The following is a 22,042-nucleotide window of genomic DNA, read 5'->3' as shown; positions in this document are numbered from 1 at the left end:
CAAATTGGTTTCGACGTCTTTGCAGCGGGGATAAGAATGTTCATATATTGCTATTACGTGTGGAAATCGGTATGGTGCCGAAATTAAAAAGTTAATATGTACATGCAGTATCTGTACGTAAGCACATTGTGATACTGACACTATTTAATTTTCTGTCTCATCATGAGATCCGGATCATTTGGAAAAAAATAAAGCAATAAGAAGTGAAAAATAAGAGAGATACACATACATTGTGGTGGCAAAACTTTGCAGAAACGTGTTTCGATTAAAGAACAAATAGCAGTGTTCCGTCTCAAGGTGGATTTTCAAATGAGTTTCCTGCAGACACTGGCTGGTCAAAGTAAGCTAGAGGTTATCCTCCCACTGGCATCAGCGTCATTGAAGGAGCATTTACAGAACCAACCACTATTTAGATTTTGAAATTTACTTAATTACCTTATATCGCATTCGAACGTTTTCACCCCATCTTCGGAAGGTGCACATTTAGTTTACATAAAAATACCTCTGCGATTGTCTCTCTTTACTTGCGACTTCTTTCCTCCTGTCACCTTGGCTACGAAATTCTAATCAGAGTGTACAGTATACACTATGGGCACGAGTGGTACAGATATACAGCGACGAATTGAAACTGAACGTGTGTCTTACGAAGAGACACCTGCAAGTAAAACTGAACTAATCAAGGGTAATAAAATAAATTTAAATATCTAATAAAGAATAGTTGCTCTAAATCCTTCTTCATTTATACACGTTACGGTCACAATGTTCAGATATCTGTTATGGATAGAATCAGGGAACTGATACCATAAAAAAAACATTTGCAGTTTTGACAAAGCTGTGACAGCTGGTCGCGTCTTTCTAAAGTGTTTTTTACGACACCATCCTAAAGGGTTAAAGGGAAACACCAAAGATAATAATTTGGGAAGATGAAACGAAGAAGAACTTCTCCTCTCGAACATATTTTCATTGAACATTGTGCTGCACTACTCGATACCTGTCAAGAAAAGAGCTAAGAGTGTGTAACAATTAAAACGATTTATTTACAGACATATGACACAGCAGTACTTCAATAACTGCTGCTCCAGAACACATTTTTTAAAGTGAGTGAGTTTGTCTTAAAATGTAGCATTTCATTCTCGTTAAATTACGATTATGTGGCATCACATGCCACCTTTTTATGACCATTCATTTCTCTCCGGCAACCTATTTGGAACTGTAACTTCGAGACGAGTGACACTTCTATTGTGAAACATGCAGCCGGTTACCGTGGTATACGCTGGAAGCAGCATCACGCCTATCTTAGGCCAGCCGATTTCGAGAAGTATGGAAAGACGCGAGCTGGAGATGCCAGCAAGCTACGAACTATTTTTGCGGACGTCAAGTGCCGCTCCGCGCCGGCCGCGAGCAGAGCGCATGCGCGGCCGGAGCGCCCGCCATATTTAAAGCGAGCGATGCGCGCGACTGCTCACTCGCCCGCCGCCTCCCTCAGTGGCTGCCGTCTCGACGCCGCCTTCCAGCATTCTTGATGTAAGTACTAATCGTTACGTGTTCATTCAAGCTTCACGATGCTCACGCACTCTTAACGTAATATGCTTAATCACTTCCGCAATGAATTGTAAGCACTGAAGTTACTTCTGGAAGCAGACAAGAATTGTTTTGTTTTCCTTTGTGAATGTTTTGACTAGAAAGTTGCGATCTGACATTTATGTTTTACAGTGTATTCCAAACTTGAGCAATATAACATTTCATTGATGACAGCAAGAATTAAAGCTTCCTTTGTTTTAGGCATCATAGAGCGCATAGTTTCCTTTAAAAATTTCTGGTGGATGTCCTTTCTTGAAATGAACAGTGTCATCGTATTCTAGGAACCCTTTTAATGAGTACGCTAACATTTCTGAGGGGAATCCGCATTTTCTAATAAGTATTTAATTGTTTTACATTATTATGAAGACTAAATGTGACTGAACAGGACACACACAAACAAGATACGTTAAAAATTGCCTTAAAACGTAAATACCAGGTTTAATCAAAAAGTTACAGGAATTTTTGTTTTTCCTAAAGAATTTTTATTTATCCATCAACATCAACTTTGTACCTTCAAAGTAATCCCCCTGAGACATAATACTCTTGTGCCAGCGCTTGGAAGCACTCACGTTTCATTGTTGTGTTCAGCTCCTTCAGTGATTCCGTTTTTATCATCGGTGGTGGCAAAACGCCTCGGGAGTAGAAAGAAGTCGCAGGGGTCCATGTCCGGTGAATACTGTGGCTGAGGCAACATAACGTTTTTGTTTTTTGCTACAAAATCATGAATAGACATTCACATATTAGCGGAAGCGTCATCGTCATGCAATTTCCAGTAGTGGTTTCGTCACAGTTGAGGTCATTTTCTGCGGATTGCTTCACGCCAACGGCGCATAACTTTCAGGTAGTATAGTACTCCTTACTGATCGTACGACCATAAGGGGGAAACGCATGATGCACTATCCCATTGTAACAGAAGAAAACAGTGAGACGAACCTCCGCGTGTCTTAGAACTTCGTGAATTTTGTTCGTTCTTGCCTGTTCAGGTAGTTTCCGCTGGGACGACCAGGCGTGGTTTCTACGACGTACCAGTCTACCCATGTTTCGTCACCTGTTCCTAACTTCTTTAGAAGGTCAGGATCGTTGTCGATTTAATTCAGCAATTACTGAGAGATTTCTACGTGACATCGGTTTTGGTCGAAATTCAAAAACTTCGGAACAAACTTTGTTGTTACGTGTTTCATGCCCAAAACATCCGAAAAAATTGCTTGTATGAGCCAAAGGATACACCGACGTCATCAGCAACATCTCTGATGGCAATTCGGTAGTTTTCCAGAACTATTTTCTTTACTTCTTCCACATTGTCGTCAATAATTGGTGTGGTAGGGCGTCCAGGCGGTCGTCGTCTTCAAAGTCTTCTCAACCATCTTTGAAACGTTTATGCCACTCGTAAACTCGCGTCTTACTCATAGCAGATTCGCTAAAAGCCGTAGTCAACAATTAGAATGCGGTGCAGCACTTAATCCAATCTTTCATGCAAAATTTTATGCAAATTCTTTGATCCGTCTTTTTCGAAAGCAAAAGTTCGCCGAGCACCCGACAACATCCATAACTTTTTCGACTGTCAACAATGAATTAAATATTCAAAGCAGTAAACAGGCGAGCATACATTAGAAGCATCTGTACCAACAAGTTAAAAAAATTTAGAAAATTGGGTGCATAAAACTGGCGAAATCAAAAAATTCCCTTTATTTTTTGATCACTCCTCGTAAGCGTGTTTTATTGCTGCGGGTCCATCTACAGTTTTTTTCGTAGCCTCTTTTGCTCTTGAGTCACAGAATTCAGGGATGTTATGTGAGGCAACTCTATTTTTATAACGGATGTGAAATACATATGAAGTGAATACTTAAGAAAAAGTATGAAACAAGGAAAGCACGCGGGAACTTAGCAGGAAAGATAGGAGGAAACATTCTTCGTATCAAAAATTGCAACATGGGAAACAAGGAAGTTTCCTCTTAAATGTTGTAGTAATTGTTATCACACTTACGTTTTTTAAATGTTCTTATCTTTCTTATTCAGTTATTTGTGTAATTTTTAAGGATTTAATAGTTGTTTTCGTAAGAGGGGCACTTACTTCCGCGAGCTCTACTTCCAGAAAGAAGAAAGCAATGTATACAACCATCTTACGACTGAATGAAATACGTGGAGTACTAGGATGAAATGATGATATTTATGATGAGAAGTAGTTTCTGTTCTTTAGATATCCTTCTTATGTAACGATCTTCTCTCCAGTTTTGTATCACAGTAACAAAATTTGTTGATAAACATGCAAGTGTTTGAGCGATAAGTCCCTGGAATGAGATATCACATCAAAATTGAGCATAACTGTCGGAAACCAATAACTGCTCAAGCACTTTTTCTTTTGTGAGTAAAATTATTCAGGATATATAACCTCATTGTCAATATGAAAAATTCTCCAACGTTTCGGCCACTGGGGGTTCAGAGCCGAGGAAGGTCATTTGCAGCAGTAGCCGAAACGTTGGAGAATTCTACATATTGACAGTACGTTTACATCCCTTGTAGAATGTTATTGGCAGTGACAAATGCCGCGGCAGCCTTCGCTGACTTGGTTTTCCGTTTTACAGAGACTTTTTTTAGACATTTTTTAGCTTTTGAAACATTTGTTTTCAAAAAACGCCTTTTACGGATACATTTAGCTTTTATCATTTCTCGAGAAGTTATGTTCCAAGAATATAAGGAGAACGGTGTAGATTGGGATTGGTGTGTGGTGTACTGTGTTGTCTTTTGGCAGATGTTTAGAGCCTAGTGTGCTTCTCAGTTGTGTTGAATAAACCAGCAGAAACTGTGGGGTGCCGGCCGGAGTGGCCGTGCGGTTCTAGGCGCTACAGTCTGGAGCCGAGCGACCGCTACGGTCGCAGGTTCGAATCCTGCCTCGGGCATGTGTGTGACGTCCTTAGGTTAGTTAGGTTTAATTAGTTCTAAGTTCTAGGCGACTGATGACCTCAGAAGTTAAGTCGCATAGTGCTCCGAGCTATTTGAACCATTTTGAACTGTAGGTTGCTGTAAACCCTCTATTACGTATAACTACGTCGGTTTCAGGGAGTAATTGATAGGCCAGTGGCGCTCGAAAAAGAGGAGACTCGCTAGTATTGAATGTCTAGTCCATAACGTGATCATTAGATATCGAGCACCAGTTTATTTTTCATTGTATGTGGGAGGTAATCATGCGTGACCTATATGCCATGGCATATCCTAATCCTAAACGTTCCTGGAGCAAAACTGGCTCCACTCAAAGAAACAGCGTGGATTCAGGAAAGACCACTCTCGTCAAGAACAACTAATTTCATCATGTATGACATATTGTAAACAAGGCATGTAAGGGAACAAGTAGATTCTGTCTCCCTAGACTTCCGAAAGGTGTTCAACACTGTACCAAATCGAAGACGATTATGTGGAATATCTCCGCAAGCATATCTTTGGGTAGAGGAATATTTGACTAATAGGACCCGGTACGTTGTATTGGTTGGCAAACGTTCCGCTCAAACGATAATAACGTCGGGTGTCCCGCAATGAAACATACTAGGACCTCTAATGTTTTCAGCATACGTAAACGGTTTATCAGACGGTTTCAGCAGCCCTGTAAGAGTGTCCGCCGACAACGTTATTGTGTACAGGGAAGTATAGTGATCCGCCGATCGTAATGAACTACAGAGAAACTTGGGGAAAATGAAAACTCTGTCTGACTGTGGATAAATGTCAGAAACTAATTAACTTCATCCAAACAGGCGTAGAAAACCCAGCGGCACCGACCGACCGCCGTATTATTTTCATCCCATGGGAGTCTCTGGATGCGGATATGCAGTAGCGTATGGTCATTACACCACCCTCGCGCCCGTTGTTAGTTTTCGTGACCCGTGTCGCTACTTCTTAGTCAAGTAGCTCCTCTTGTTCTCAGAGGGGCTGAGTGCACCCCTCTTGCCAACAGCGCTCAGCAGACCCGGGCGGTCTAGCTCAACAGCGCTTAATTCAGGTAACCAAATGGGAAGCGGTGTTACCAATGCGGCAAAGCCGTTGGCAAATATAAGATAGTACTTATAGCTGCAATAAAGGACGCGATTGTATTTGATCCAGAAAATGCAGTGGGGAAGACGAGCCAAAGACTGCCTTTTCTTGGCAGAGCACTCAGAAGACGCAGCAAATCAGTTAAAAAGACTACCTACGCTACGCTTGTCAATCCCGTTCTGGACTATTTGTGCGCAGTATGACGTCCTTAACGGATAGGATTGATGGTGAACATTGAGAATATTCAAAGAAGCCCAGCTAGATTTTTATTATCACGAAATAGAAAGAATAGGAGAAGCTAGTTGGGGCAGTGATCATAAAAAATTAGGCGTTTATCGTTGCAGCGAGATCTTTTCACGAAACTTCAGTCACCAACTTACTCCTCTGAATGCGTATATATTTTGTTGATTTTCAGCTATATAGGAAGAAGCGACCATCGTGATAAAATAAGAGAAATAAGAGCTCACGCAGAAAGAGTCAGGTGTTCATTTTTTCCACGTGCTATTCGAGAGTGAAAAGATCAAGTAAAGTATGAATGTGGGTCTTTGAAACATCTAATAGTCACTTAAGTTTGAATCGCAGAATAGTCACATACACTGAAGCGCAAAAGAAACTGGCATAGGCACGCGTATTCAAATACAGAGATACGTAAACAGGCAGAATACGGCGCTGCGGTGTCTGGCGCAGTTATTAGATCGGTTATTGCTGCTGCAATGGCGGATTATCAGGATGTAAGTGAGTCTAAACTTGCTGTTATAATCGGCGCACGAGCGATGGGACACTGCATCTCCGAGGTAGCAATGAAGTGGGGATTTTCCCTTACGGACATTTCATAAGTGTACCATGAATATCAGGAATCCGGTAAAACATCATACCTCCGACATCGCTGTGGCCGGAAACAGATCCTGCAAGAGCGGGGCCCACGACGATTGAAGAGAAGCGTTCAACGTGAGAGATGTGCAATTCTCCCGCAAATTGCTGCAGATTTCAATGCTGGGCTATCAGCAAGTGTCAGCGTGCGAAACATTCAACGAAACATCATCGATATGAGCTTTAGCATCCGAAGGCACACTCGTGTACCCTTGATGACGGCATGACACAAAGCTTTGCGTTTCGCCTGGGCCAATCAACACCCACAATAGACTGTTGATGACTGTAAATATATTGCCTGGTCGGACGAGTCTAGTTTCAAATTGTATCGATCGGATGGACGTGTACGACTATGGAGAGAACCTCACGAACTTTATGAATCCATGGACCCTGCATGTCAGCAGGAGACTGTTCAAGCTGTTGGAGGCTCTGTATTGGTGTAGGGCGTGTGCAGTTGGAGTGATAATGGGCCCCTGATATGTCTAGATACGACTGTGACAGGCGACACGTAAGTAAGCATCCCGTCTGATCACCTGCATCGTTTCATGTCCATTGTGCATTCCGACGGACTTCGGCAATTCCAATAGGACAGTGTGACACCCCACAAGTGCAGAATTGGTACCGAGTGCCTGCAGGAAGATTCTTCTGAGTTCAAACACCTCCGATGGCCACCAAACTCCCCAGACATGGACATTATTGAGCATATCTGAAATGCCTTGCAAAGTGCTATTCAGCAGAGCTCTCCACCCCTCGTGCTCTTACGGATTTATGGACAGCCCTGCAGCATTCCTGGTGTCAATTCCCTCCAGCACTATTTCTGGCATTAGTCCAGTCCATGCCATGTCGTGTTGTGGCACTTCTGCGTGCTCGCGGGGGCCCTGCGCGATATTAGGCAGGGGTACCAGTTTCTTTGGCTCTTCAGTGTAGATATAGATGTAGATTACGAGAATAATGATGAACATGCTGAGCACGTTGTATCGTATTTAGGGGAAATACTGTGAAATGATATGGACCGGGACGATTACATAAAATCAGTATAAGAAAAGGCGACTTAAATACTTATCCTCGTTGGAATTGTTCTGGGAAAATCCAATGCCTCTGTAAAGGAAATCCCATGCACGAGAGTGACCAATTGTAGAATATTTTTCCATTGTACGGGACCCTTATCAAGATCGCGTGACAGACATCGTACGAATCCAGAAACTCAGAAACGCGCTTGCAGATTGTAGCAGACCGATATAGCCCAAACGGGAGTGTAGTGCTGCTGTAATATAAGTGGGAATGCTTCGAAGAAAAGAGTTGTCATTCTCAAGAAACACTGCTAGATAAATTCGCGTAGTATATATTTAGTTTAGGCACCTCAAGGGTAGGTCGAGAGAGATTAGAGCACATAGAAATGCATATAGACGGCCATATTTCCCTTGCTCATTAAGTCAATGGGAGAGGACATAAAATCGATTATATCGATACGAATTGCGCTCCGCCTTGAACTTGTGGGCAATTCTCGTATGTGTAGATAGTTCGTTATTGCAGCTCAATGAGGCGGTACTAACGTTTTGTTACCCTTTACAGCTGAGCCAGGCTGGTTAGAAGTTTGGAGGGAGGAAACACGGCAGAGCAGATCTGCGCCGCTTCCCGGAGCCAACCGGTTTCTTCTCAGACTGCTGCCGGGAGCTCCGCTTTCCGTGCTACACCGGCCCTCAGCAGTAGCGAGTCACGTGGTACGTAGGCACCGACAAGAGCAACATTCACTCAGAAACGACACTTGTACATTCGCCCAAAGCAGATCAAACGCTTAGATAACACACACACACACTCACACACACACACACACACACACACACACACACACACACACACAAATCCGACGCACCACGAATGCATTATCCGAATGGGACGGAAATTGGTAGATGTGAACTACTTTTTCAGACAAGACAACGATCACAATTTCGGAAAAATTGGATTAATTATTCAAGAGGAAGAGCTTCACAAACTGAGCAAGTCAGTAATGGGTTGTTGGTCCACGTCTGGCCCTTTGCGATCAGTTATTCGGTTTGGCATTGTTGGACAGAATTGTTGGATGTCGTCCTGAGGGATATCGTGCCAAATTCTGTCCAACTGGCGCGTTAGATTATCAAAATCCTGAGCTGGTTAGAGACTCCTGTTCATAGCGCTACAAGCGTACTCAACTGGAGAGAGATCTGTTGTCATTTCTAGCCAACGTAGGGTTTGGCAAGCACGAAGACAAGCAGCAGAAACTCTCGCCGTGTGAGGGCGGGCATCATCTTGATGAGATGTGAGCCCAGGACGGCTTGCCATGAAGGGCAACAAAACAGAGCGTAGAATAACGTCGACTTACCGCTGTGCTTACCACGGATGACAACCAAAGGGGTCTTGTTACGAAACAAATTGACATTCCAGACCATCACTCCTGGTTGTCAGGCCATATGGCAGGTTGGTATCCCACCACTATGTGGACGTCTCCTCACATGTCTTCGCCGATCATCGGGACTGAGTTCAAAGCGGTACTCATCAGTGGAGGCAATTCTGCTCCAGTCAATGAGATTCCGGGCCGAAGACGTGTCTGGAGATGTCCCAGAGAGCTTTGGGATACCAGCGCGACTGTCGCCCGCCACACGGCCCGACAACCAGGACTGATGTTCTGGGATACCATTTCTTGTCATCCGCGGCACCTTTACAACGCTGCGGTACGTCGACGATATTGTGCACTCCATTTTGTTGCCTTCATGGCAAGCCATCCTGGGATTACGTGTCAGCAAGATAATGCCCATCCGCACACAGTGAGAGTTCTACTGCTTGCCTTCGTGTTTGACAAACCCTAAGTTGGCCTGCAAGCTCGCCGGGTCTCTCCCCAATGGAGAACGTCTGGAGCACTACGAGCAGGACCGTCGAGCCGTCTCGAGATTTTGACGATCTGACGGGACAATTAGAGAGAATTTGGCACAATATCCCTCAGGAGAACATCCAACGACCCTATCGACCAGTGCCCAGGCGAATAACTCCTTGGACGAACGAGTTATTGGCTTGCTCAGTCCGTGAAGTTCTTTGTCTTGATAAATAATCCAAATTTTCTGAAATTGTAATCATTTTTTTGTGTGGACTTGCACATCACATCTACCGATCCCTGTCGTATTCGGATAATTCTTCGTGGTGCGTTTTTTTTTCTTTTTTTCTTAGAGTGAAAATAAGTAAAACAAAGACAAGTGTTGAATCTGTAGTTGCGCACAACTGCACTACTCAGATTATTGCACAACCAGTTTCACTCATAAACAGGCGTCTTCAGCTGTATTGCAGTTGTGTGACAATCCATACGCAATTGCGAGCTTTGTGTTAGAAATTAACATCTCCAGTCAGCTATAAATCAGGAGCACATATAGCATGCAGTAAACCTGTAGTGAAACACAATGCAGGATTGTCATGTGCTTATTTCACTGCACACAACCCAGTAACATAATGCATCCTGCGTCAAAAGAGCCACAATACCTTGATCCGTGGCATACGGCCTTCGCGTCTTCGAGCTGCGTCACGTCAAGTAATCAAGGATAACAGGTGGGAACAGCCTCTTGAAATACGCAAATATTTTATGTGTAATTCCTCTGCTTTCGCCGTCCCATAGGTATTTCGGGAGCTTTCAGCTTCTCGGTCAGACTAGCTGCCGTGTCATTTACTGGTGGGCAGGGACGCGTACCGTTTGCCGCGTGGGACAGCGGTCTATTTGCTGGCCAAACAGTAGGCTGAGGAGACTGTGACAACGTGTTGGGATGCTGCAGAGCTGCGTCAGCGAGCCGAGGTGTTTCTTTACGCCGACCTGGCGTGCTGTGCAGTGAGAGATGCATTTACAGACGGGCAGCTGCTAGGCACAAGTAACGATACTTTCATTAGGCCGGCAGTTGAAGTGGTGCGGTTTTAAAGTTCAAACATTGTCGGTATACGTAAGCAAAAGTCCTGTAACTATGTTTTTATATGTGTAAGAAGGTGACAGATAAAGAGCATACATTTCTATTCATATTGATGATTTATTGAAAATATTGTCTGATTTTATAATGACAGGTTTCTTACTGTTAAAAGTTGCTGAATTATTTAGGCAACTACATAGAAGTGCAGTGAAAGTCATAGGAAGTACTTTTGTTTGTAATAAACGCCATTGTCAAGCTATTTTCATATTAGAACTAACTGATCAGCAACTATTTTTATGATGTCTTCAAATTTTAAAGGCTAAAAGACGATGATGCAGTTGAGTAAAAACCCGATTGAAATTGATTTTTGTCTGACCCGGCAGACAGTACCCTGGTAAATGATACTGGCCGGCTTTTGATGGCAAACGGAACCCAATAATTCCGTTTCTTCTAAGCCGCATTAGCGTAGTACTAGGGAGCTACACAATCCTCGTCGAATTTTAATGTAAATGAAACCATATGCTTTCAGAGACCTTTTCACGTCTCGGACATCTGTAAGATGCGTATGTACACTGAAGAGACGAATGAACATTTGTACTAAGTTCTCGAAAGAACAGTTACTGTTGATGACCGTGCAGCTTTTGCCTGGAATAAATGATGACTAACTGAAAACCTCAGCTGCTGACAGGTGTTGTTGATATACCTCGATGTGGACAGTTGAAAATGTGTGCCCCCACCGGGACTCGAATCCGGGATCTCCTGCTTACATGGCAGACGCTCTACATATCTGAGCCACCGAGGACACAGATGAATAGCGCGACTGCAGGTACTTATCCCTTGCACGCTTCCCGTGAGACTCTTTCGGGAATCGCCAAAGCGTGCGCGAGTAATGAGTGGTTGGGCAAATGTCTATAAGGTACAATACATATGTAGAATTGTGGACAGTTGGGAATGTGAGTCTCACGGGAAGCGTGCAAGGGATAAGTACCTGCAGTCGCGCTACTCATCTGTGTCCTCGGTGGCTCAGATGGATAGAGAGTCTGCATGTAAGCAGGAGATCCCGGGTTCGAGTCCCGACCGGGGCACACATTTTAAGCTGTCCACATCGGGGTATATCAACAACACCTGTCAGCAGCTGAGGTTTTCAGTTAGTCATCATTTATTTGTACTAAGGCCGGGGTTCAGACTCGGGTCTCCTGCTCACTATACAGTTGCGCTAACCACTTCGCTACCCAGAGAATTTTGACTGAGGAGCGAGTCATACTGGGGTAGTCCGCGCAGTTGTGCAAAGCCACTGTGTCAGGGTGGCGTAGTGGTTAGCGCATCTCTCTAGTGACCAGGATGCCCACGTTCGAATCCCGGCCTTAGTGAAACTTTAATTCATCTCTCCAGTCTGCATATGAGTGTTAATATTGCTATAGACCTTCCTTTACGTATCCTAAGAATAATTTAAAGCGGAAAATAATGTTGCGAGAAGTCATGCCACGAGGTACTGAGAAAAAGTCAATCATTCTATACGACAGACTCGAATAGGAGAAGGGCTTCAATGATTAAAAATTTTAGGACTCACTTACAGCTATCGAAATCATGGCGTCGGTCGGCAGCCGTCTTGAGCCACCGAGGTGGAGATGCTGATTGATAGTGTTACTGATATCTGAAGTCCGCACCCTGTAGCTGAGTGGTCAGCCCGACGGAATGTCATAACAAACAGCCCGGGTTCGATTCTCGGCTCGGTCGGACATTTTCTCCGCTCAGGGACTGGGTGTTGTCCTTATCATCATCATTTCCTCCACATTGACACGCAAGTCGCCGAAGTAGCGTCAACTCGAAAGATTTGCACCAGGCGAACGGTCTACCCGCCGGGACGCCCTAGCCACACGGCTTTTCCATTTCCATATCTGAAGTCAGAAGCTCGTGATTGACGATGTTATTCTCCCACTACGGAAAGCTTTCAAGAATTCTGAAGTTCCATCTGGGGAGCAGGAGCGAAGCTCTAGTCCGTTTTTACGAGTTTTGTAGACGAAAGTTGCGGCTTATTGAGTGCTCACGTAACTGGTAGGCAGAAACCTCGCAGTTAGAGTTTGTGTCTATGTTACCTGCAGGTGGTGCTCGATTAATAGACGACGGGATTTAATTAAAACAAACTACTTTTTTCTTGGAGAAACTGCAAATATTTTGGTAGACTGTTGACTGTCATAGCTTTGAATCATTAATCTGTTTTATCATCATGTCGAATTTGCAAAGGATTAGTTAGAGATGATCTGGTTAGAGCGTTCTGCAGTGGAGATTGCTATAGAGCATCAGTGATTGCCATTGATGCAGTGATTAACGTTTCGCCGGCCGGAGTGGCCGAGCGGTTCTAGGCGCTACAGTCTGGAACCGCGCGACCGCTACCGTCGCAGGTTCGAATCCTGCCTCGGGCATGGATGTGTGTGATGTCCTTAGGTTAGTTAGGTTTAAGTAGTTCTAAGTTCTAGGGGACTGATGAATTCAGAAGTTAAGTCCCATAGTGCTCAGAGCCATTTTGAACCATTAACGTTTCCTTGTTCATCACTGGTGGACTATGTCGCAAACACTACTCGCGCTACGCACATTGCTTGGAGTCCGTGGAATCCGGTCGCCATGCGCGCGTGATCCTCTGCACGAAGCCACGGCATCTCCAAGGACGAGATAAATTATCGTTTCAGTGGATCTAAGGAAGAGTGAATCAGTCATATAAGAACTTCTTTATTAGTATCATATCGTTAGAGATCTCTTTTCCTTTAAATTAATGGATCGGGAGCACACCTCCCATTTCAGTCGAAATTCCCAGACGATGTAGTGGTTAGCACACTTGTCTAGTGAGTGGGTCTCCTAAGTTTCAGTCCTGGCCTTGGTACAAATTTTCATTCGTCGCTTTAGTCTCCATGTATGTAGGATGAGGTTATAGCAGGATTACTAACAACAAACTTACAGAACTCCACGATCAGGCCCAGAGCACCATACGATGCAACTAGCCGTCGGCCTCTGTAATATGACGCCATTCGGATGCTGTGTGGCAGAGTATTGAGTCAGCCCACCGTTCGCACTCGTGGCTGCTACTTCTCCTTCAAGTAGCTCGCCAGTTCGCCTCACGAAGTTGTGTGAGCTTCGTTCCAGTCCTCCCATCGCAACACCGGGCCCTCTGCATGGCAAACAGACGCGGTGACAACTCAGATACGGATACTGACTTAATTTATTTTTCAGTTCCTACAGCTTTCTAACTTCCCGTTTTATATGAGCTGCCATCTGCACAATACAAGTAAAGAATCACTTTGTAGAAACCCCGTAACTGTATCCCACTGCTATGTCAAGTTTGAAATTTGGTTCAAAGGTGTCTACAGCTTTCCTCTGTAATGGTGCAAAAGTGTGTCACCCTGCGACGGCACCCTCGAACTTAGCGATACTTTGAACAGCAAGGTGCCGACCTCAGAAGGTCATATGAGGTGTAAGGTGGGTTAATGAGGCACATTGACACCAAAGTTCGCCACAATCCCGACCAACGTCATTGTAGACGTGTCATACGAAAGGAAGGATGTCACACCCACTCCTATTCACATTTCAACCTTTCTATTGACGCCTCTGCGATGGAGGTCAAACCTTTACTCACAGCGGTGAAATCACGTGGTTTTCTTAGCTGTGGCCGAGCAAAAAGTTTCAGACACATCGCCGCCCAGAATGGACATGAAAATGAAACCGACCTTTCCCTTCGGACGTTGATTCCCACACATTTCGCGTTCGAAGACGACAGTTCGCAGTGTGATGATCAACAGGACGAAGTTCTTGACGATCTGTGACACAGCTGACACCCCTTCGGACGATTCAACCCTTCTGTGAGCATATCGTGGGCCACCAACTCCATTGAACGTGATCGCACCCCTTTCGCTTGGTATACAGGATGGAACCACTATCGACCGTTGAAAACCATTCGACGAAATTCGATCCCGATCAGAAGCTCGTACTTTGTTTCGCCCACTCCTGAGGTGTGATCGTGGAGGGGTGCGACATTGACAGATACTTGAATAAAAAAGGCAAAGTGTTCTTCTAAGACTCCCCCAGTTTGGAATCACCCGCGATACCCCTTCCCCTCCCCCCCCCCCCACTCTTCCCCACTGTTGTGCTCTTTAAAATGTGCCTGTGCAGAGATAGTCTGTGGCGAGAGTCCCAGGCGCTTGCAGACAGGCAACTTTGACACCTCTCAGATACCGGATGCTTACTAGCAAGCACAAGAGCACCGCTGTAGCCTGCCTGCAGACGTCTAAGACTCCCGTCATGAGCTGTCACTGTAGAGGTACTTTTTTAAAGTGCTCAACAAATTTGGGTGGGTGGGAATGTGGGTGTTGCCGTGCCAGCTAGGTGGTCTTGCCGTTTCATTCACATATGCATCAATATCGTTGCCGAGACCCCGAGAGTGACGACGCAGGGCGCCATGCTTTAGTACCGTTAGAGGGCAAGGATGTAGGCACCTTCGAGACTAATTTCAAACTTACACGTCGCAATGGGAGACAATTACATGTTTTCGAAAAAGTGATGCTTTAATTTTGTTGCGCAGTATAGTTAATGTTGCTTGCAGGCTTGTAAAAATATCTGAACAGATTTGATAAAATAATCATCTACATGGAAAACAAGTTGCCAAAGGGGACTCATACTAAAAACCTTACAGCAGCCAACAGAATTAGTTGTTTGCCTTTAATGTGGCTACAAGTGGCTCATTAAGCTCTCAGCCAGGAATTGGAAACAGAGGACTGCCCAGTTTTGGCAGAGATGGAGAAACAGGCACGAGCAGCTTATCTCGGAGCAGTAAACTGTTGAAGGAAGAACCTCAATCTCAGAAGTTCAAAAATCTAGCCCTTATAGAAAGCAAAACTGAACTTAATACTACAACGGATTCCGAAAAGAAGATCAGTCTTTCGTCTAATGTGGAAGCTGCTTCATGGAGCCCTAATTGTCGTGTACTTGGAAAATCGTCGCCGATGTATATTTTCGACTGAACTCGCTAACTGTTAACGAGTTGTTGTTTTAACGAATTGTTGCTTTCCGTTTTCTTTTTTAAAAAAGGAGTTTTTTGGATATTAAAGTTCAAAATGTGCAATTTATGACCTGGGGAAAGCTTTAGCTTTTGGTACTTCAAAGTTTCATTATTTACATCTGCATCTAAATATACGTATGTACTCCGCAAACCACCGTACGGAAATGGCGGAGAGTACCTTATACCAGTGCTGGTCGTTCCCTGTTCTGTTCCACTCGCAAATGGAGCGAGGGAGAAACGATTGTCTGTGTGCCTCTATACGATCTCATTTTCCTTTACCTGGTCTTTGTAGTTCTTCCGCGACTTGTATGTTGCTGATAGTGCAATTAGTCTGCATTTATCCGTAAATGCCGGTTCTCTAAATGTTCTCAATAGTGCTTCGTAAAAAGAACATCGCCTTTTATCCACGGATTCTCATTTAAGTTCACGAAGCATCTACGTAATACGTGTTGATCGAAATTATCAGTAACAAATCTACCTGCACGCCGTGAATTTGTTTCGATGTCTTCCTCTTTAATCCGACCTGCTGGGGACCCAAACGTTCGAGCAATACTCAAGAATGTGTCGCACTAGATGCGGTCTCCTTTATAGATGAGCTACACTTTCCTAGATTTCCCCCAAATAACTGAAGTCGACAATTCGACTTCCTTGATACCTACCTTAAGATGTCACTACATTTCTCATCGCTTTGCCACATTAAGCCTAGATACGTAATCGATGTATGTCACGCAGTACACAACAGATGTAGTGTTCGAACATTACAGGGTTGTTTATCCCACTCATCTACATTACATATGTCTACATGTATACCGGCCATTCGTCACACAAAACGGAAATTCTGCGTAAGTCATCCAGTATCCTCCTACAGTCATTCAAAGATGAAACTTTACCATACACTACAGGGTCATCAACAAAATGTAGCTACTAGTCATTTCTTCTCCTGTTCCAGGGAGAAACGACTGGTTCAAACGGCTCTGAGCACTATGGGACTTAACTTCTGAGGTCATCAGTCCCCTAGAACTTAGAACTACTGAAAGCTAACTAACCTAAGGACATCACACACATCCATGTCTGAGGCAGGATTCAAACCTGCGACCGTAGAGGTCGCGCGGTTCCAGATTGAGAAACGACTGTGTATGCGCGTCCGTAAGAGCCCTAACCTCTCTAATCATGTCTTCATGGTCCTTACGCGAAACATATGTTTGCGGCAGTTGAATCGTTCTGCAGTCAGCCTCAAATGCCGTTTCTCTAAATTTTCTCAATAGTGCTGCTCGAAATGAACGTCGCCTTCCCTCCAGTGATTTCCGCTTGAGTTCCTGAAGCATTTCCATAACACTTGCGTGTTGTTCGAACCCACCCGTAACGAATCTAGCAGCCCGCCTCTGAGTTGCTTCCTTTAATCCTGCGTGGTTCGGATCCCAAACGCTCGAACAGTAGTCAGCAATGGGTCGCACGAGTGCCCTGCATACGGTCTCCTTTACAGATGCACCCCGCTTTCCTAAAATTCTCCCAATAAACTGAAATTGACCATTCGCCTTCTACAATCCTAACATGCTCATTCCATTTCATAGCGCTTTGCAAGCGTTACGACCTGATATTTAATCGACGTGACTATGCGAAGCAGCATACTATTAATTCTGTACTATGGAAATGGAAATGAGCATTTGGCCGGGAGACCCCTTACGGGGCAGGTCCTGCCGCCTTGGTGCAGTTCTTATTACATTTGACGCACGCCGGATGTGGATGAACACAACACCTAGTCCCTGAAGGGAGAAAATCCCCAACCCAGCCGGGAATCGAACCCGGGCCCCTTAGGACGGCAGTCCGTCACGCTGACCATTCAGCTATCGGGGCGGATAATGCTGTGCTATAACATTATGCGTCTGTTTTCCCTACTCATCTCCATTAACTCACATTTTTCTCCATTTAGAGCTAGCTGCCATTCATCACACCAACTAGAAATTTTATCTAAATAATCTTATAAACTCCTACAATTACTCAACGACGACACCTTCCCATACTCCGCAGCATCATCAACAAACAGCCGCAGGCTACTGCTTACTCTATCCGGCACATCAAAAGATCGTTTATGTTTATAAAGAACGAGAGCAGTCCTATCACACTTCGTCTGAAGCGCTGCTGACGACACTCTTGCCTCTGGCGAACATTCGCTGTCCAGGACAATGTGCTTGGTTGTATTATTTAAAAAGTGATAGCCGCAAACGAACAATTGTTCGGATTAAGCACGAATCCACTGAGCGATTAGTGCTGTCCTTGCGTGATGCGTCGCATCTGGGATCATCCACAGTAATTTAGGAAGTGCGCTCAGTGTCGAAACTCACGCTGAGGTCGTCATAGTGCATAAACAACTACAGGTGCATCAGCTAAATTGAGTATTGGCGTCCCTATTAGCAACTCCGCTGGCTGCGATGCCGGAGGCGCAGTGCGTGGCGTGCTGCATACGTGTGGCGCGAGGCGTGAGGCGGAAGCGCGCTGCACCTCGCTCCTCGCGGCTTGCGCAAGTCGCGGTGACGTCACCGCTGCGCCTGTAGCCGCTCCATCGGCCGTCCGTCCCCCAGGCACGTGGCGCTGTGATAGACGCTGCCTCGCCCAGACCGCTAGCACGCTCCGGCGCGCCCGCGCCCGCCTGCATTTCGTAACGGCGGGTGCCTTTCCGACGCTCTGTCACAGCTGGGCGGGGTGCGGCAAATCGCACCCATCCGTTCCAATGTCATAATGCTCACACGCTGATTGAGTTAATACATCGTCATTTATATTAAATATACCACCTTTCGACGCTCAGAGAAAGAAACATATTCAGCAACGCGAAGTGTTACACTACGAAGTTCCAGTACAATGTTTATCAAACTTTGTTGTGGTTTTTAATGCTAACAGGTATTAAATGATTAAACCTACATCTGGAACTGGCGTCCATCTTCAACTTTAATACGAAGTGTGACTCTTACGGGCACTAATAAACTATTTCATTCGTTGAGTAATAGAAGAAAAACAGGCCCCGAGTGTTATTTTGAAGAATTTATTGTCTCGCCTGGATCAAGTTAATATGATTTACTAACAGGTCGTCTACGAACACGCTAGCGTCGATCTGACCGATAGAAACAGAAAGGATACTCACCACCGACACCATAGAGTGCCACTATAATAATGTCGTGTGACTAGGATCTCCCGTCGGGTAGACCGCCTTGTGCAAGTCTTTTGATTTGACGCCACTTCGGTGACTTGCGAGTAGATGAGGATGAAATGATGATGATTAGGACAACACAACACCCAGTCCCCGAGCGGAGAAAATCTCCGACCCAGCCGGGAATCGAACCCGGGCCCTTAGGATTGACATTCTGTCGCGCTGACCACTCAGCTACCGGGGACGGACAGAGTGCCACTCAACACCGTATACAATGAGATGACAAAAGGCATAGCATATCTTCTAATATCGTGTCAGATATCCTTTATCCCGGCGTAGTGCAGCAAATCGACGTGGCATGGACTCTACAAGTCACTGGAAGTCTCCTGCAGAAATTTTGAGCCCTTCTGTCTCAATAGCCGTCCATAATAGTGGAAGTGTTGCCGGTTCAGGATTTTGTGCACGAACTGACCTCTCGATTATGTCCCATAAATGGTCGATGGGTGACCAAATCATTTCCTCCAACAGTCCAAAATGTTCTTCAGATCAATCACGAACAATAGTGACCCATTGACACCGTGCATTGTCATCCATAAAAATTCCATCGTTGTTTGGGAATATGAAGTCAATGAATGGGTGTCAATGGTCTCTTAGTACCCTAACGTAACCACTTCGAATCAGTGAGCCATGTAAACACAGCTCACACCATTATGGAGCCACCACCATCTTGCACAGTGCCTTGTCGACAACTTGAGTCCATGTCTTCGTGGGGTCTGTGCCACACTCGAAACCTATCATCAGCTCTTACCAACTGAAATTGGAACTCATCTGACCATGCCACGGTTTTCCAGTCGTCTAGGGTCCATATTGACTTCTGGGGCTATTTCATGCTTGTCTATTAGCACTGACAGCTCTATGCAAAGGCCGCTGCTCTCGGTCGTTAAGTGAAGGCCTTTGGCCACTTCGTTGTCTGTAATGAGAGACAATATCTGAAATCTGATATTCTCGGCACACTCTTGACACTGTCGATCTCGGAATATTGTATTACCTAATGATTTCCGAAATGGAATGTCCCCCGCGTTCAAAGTCTGTTAATTCCCGTCGTGTGGTCATAATCACGCCTGAAACGTTTTCACACAAATCACCTGAGTACAAATGACAGCTTCGCTAGTGCACTGTCCTTTTATACCTTGTCTACATGATACCACCACCATCCCATGACTTTTATCACTTCGGTCTAAGTAAGTCTCTCTGATCTGTGGTGTGATGTCAGCGGTGAACGCCGCGGGACATCTCGAGATGTCAGTCTGACTTCCAGGTTGGTGTTCCTGACGATTCGTAGTGACACACTGCCTCTAACCTCTGCCTGGATTTTAGCTGTCGTAATCCACCTATCCGTCGGAATCTGTCAAATATTTCTAGAGTCTTTTCGTTGTGAATTCCTTCTGGAAGAACCCATGCCTACCATTGTTGTCGTGAGCCCATCCTGTAACCGTTTGTTTTGCAGTCATTGATCCACAACCAATTTGTTGTGCGATATGCTGTGCTCCCATGGCTCTCATGCTCAATGTCTGAAAGATGGCTATGAGCTACACATGTATTTTCGTGACTTCGCGGCGTAATAATTGATCCAGTAATTTCATTTAGTGCAGCGGCATACACTTCGTTTCTTGTAATATTTCGGTCGTAAGCCTTTCGTCTATCTGGAGAGTGAGCCAAAAGTCTGAAGCTACAACACTTGCTACATCCTAAGGCGCACATAAGGGATCAGGAAGAAGACTTAGACTTAAATCCGTGGCTTCCTGCCATACGAGGGAAGCCCGTCGTCAAAAATAGTTCGGATGTCAACGAAGCTCAAAGTGAAAGTGTTTTTTCATCCTCTACCAGCAGGACTCTTGCATTCTGTTAAAGATGACTTGATGCTCTGCAAGCCTGAGGCTTACAAGCCTTTGTCTACTGGGAAGACGTCTCGTAGAGCCTACAGAAAGATGCAGAGAATAACGTAGGTAAATCTGGCTCTTCTCTATTTTTGCATTATCAGTCTTCTAACTACTTTGATGCTGTCCGCAACGAATTCCTCTCCTGCGCTAATCTCTTCACCTAAGAGTAGCAATTTTACCCAACATCCTCTATTATCTGTTAGACGTATTCAAATTTCTGTCGTTCCCTACAGTTTTAATCCTCTACGTCTCCCTCTAGCGCCATGTATCCCTGATGTCTTAACACATGTCCTATCACCTGTCTTCTCAGTATTTTCCATATTTTCTTTTCTTCGCCGTGTCTACGGAGAACCTCCTCATTCCTTACCTAATCAGTCTACCTAATTTTCAACATTCTACTGTAGCACATCTCTAAAGCTTCGATTCACTTCTAGTCCGGCTTTTCCACATCCCCGATTCATTACCATACAATGCTGGACTCCAAACGCACATTATCAGAAATTTCTCCCTCAAATTAATGTGTTTGTTTGATACCAGTAAAATTATCTTCGCCAAGCGTGCCCTCTTTGCCCGTGCTAATCTGCTTTTTATGTCCTTGCTTCGTCCTTTATGAGGTATAAGGTATTTTGCATCCAAGGTAGTAGAATTCCTTAACTTCACCTACTTCGTGGTCAGCAGTTTTGATGTTAAGCCTCTCGGTATTCTCATTTCTGCTGTTTCTCATTAGTTTTGTGTTTTTCCGGCTCTTGCGACCCAATAAATCGGCTGTGGCAGTGCGGATCACCCTACGCGCACACCAATGTCTAAATTCTCGAATCGACTTCATCTTTGTGGGAAGAAGTGAAAGACGCAGCTGAAATTTATGTAAGAAAATGAAATATTTACATCCGTCCTTATGATGCCGTTTATTGTATGGCTCCCAGTTTTGGTGCTTCAGTTCACCGTCTTCAGGCCTGTGTGCATAAACGGTAATGATAGCATTATCAACTTACCACCCATGCAATACAAATACAGATTAAAAACAGAATAAAAATGAAGGCCAAGGCTCTACAAGCCATATATATATAATTTGTGGGCTGCCTAACCACGCGGAAGTTGTAGGACGATTAAGGGATTTCGAAATCAAAGTCAGGACTAGGTGTGACAAATTTTTTTGCTCCACTAAATGAACAGAATTCACATAAAAATTGACAGAGAACAACGTTATTTTAAAATTCGATTGCAGTTACTGAAATTGACGCTAACACTACGTTCGGAGCCAAATTATATGGAAGACTGAATGGGGAAAACGCAACAAGATTTCCAGATGTGCGCATCCCGCGAAGTCAAAGTTAACGAGACAAATAGAAATAAAAAAATTTAGTCAGTTAGGTAACACAAGTTATGAACAAAAAGAAGTAAGTTGCGCGCTTCTCCGAATATGGATCGCACTACCGGAACTGTAAGAGCTACATGTCCCCAAAGTCATCTAGCGTGTCCTAGGATCTTAGTTCAAACCACACAGCAGCCTAACTTTCAAAGCAAC

The 22,042-nt window shown here is 44.6% G+C and overlaps 1 protein-coding gene across 3 annotated transcripts in view; it reads left to right on the top strand.

Moving 5' to 3' along the window:
* Nucleotides 1-1,472: 1,472 nt before the first annotated feature.
* Nucleotides 1,473-22,042, top strand: part of LOC126161757 (hemocyte protein-glutamine gamma-glutamyltransferase-like) — a 174,488-nt gene continuing 153,918 nt past the window's right edge. For 2 of the 3 annotated variants that reach the window (XM_049917809.1, XM_049917808.1), the window contains exons 1-2: nt 1,473-1,524; nt 8,044-8,192. The gene's annotated coding sequence lies outside the window, so the exon portion shown is untranslated. The remainder of the gene's footprint in view (nt 1,525-8,043; nt 8,193-22,042) is intronic. The other variant, XM_049917810.1, reaches the window with a different exon arrangement.

The sequence above is a fragment of the Schistocerca cancellata genome, chromosome 2 (assembly GCF_023864275.1).
Source record: "Schistocerca cancellata isolate TAMUIC-IGC-003103 chromosome 2, iqSchCanc2.1, whole genome shotgun sequence".
Classification (NCBI taxonomy): domain Eukaryota; kingdom Metazoa; phylum Arthropoda; class Insecta; order Orthoptera; family Acrididae; genus Schistocerca; species Schistocerca cancellata.
This window is presented reverse-complemented; position numbering and strand designations above follow the sequence as displayed.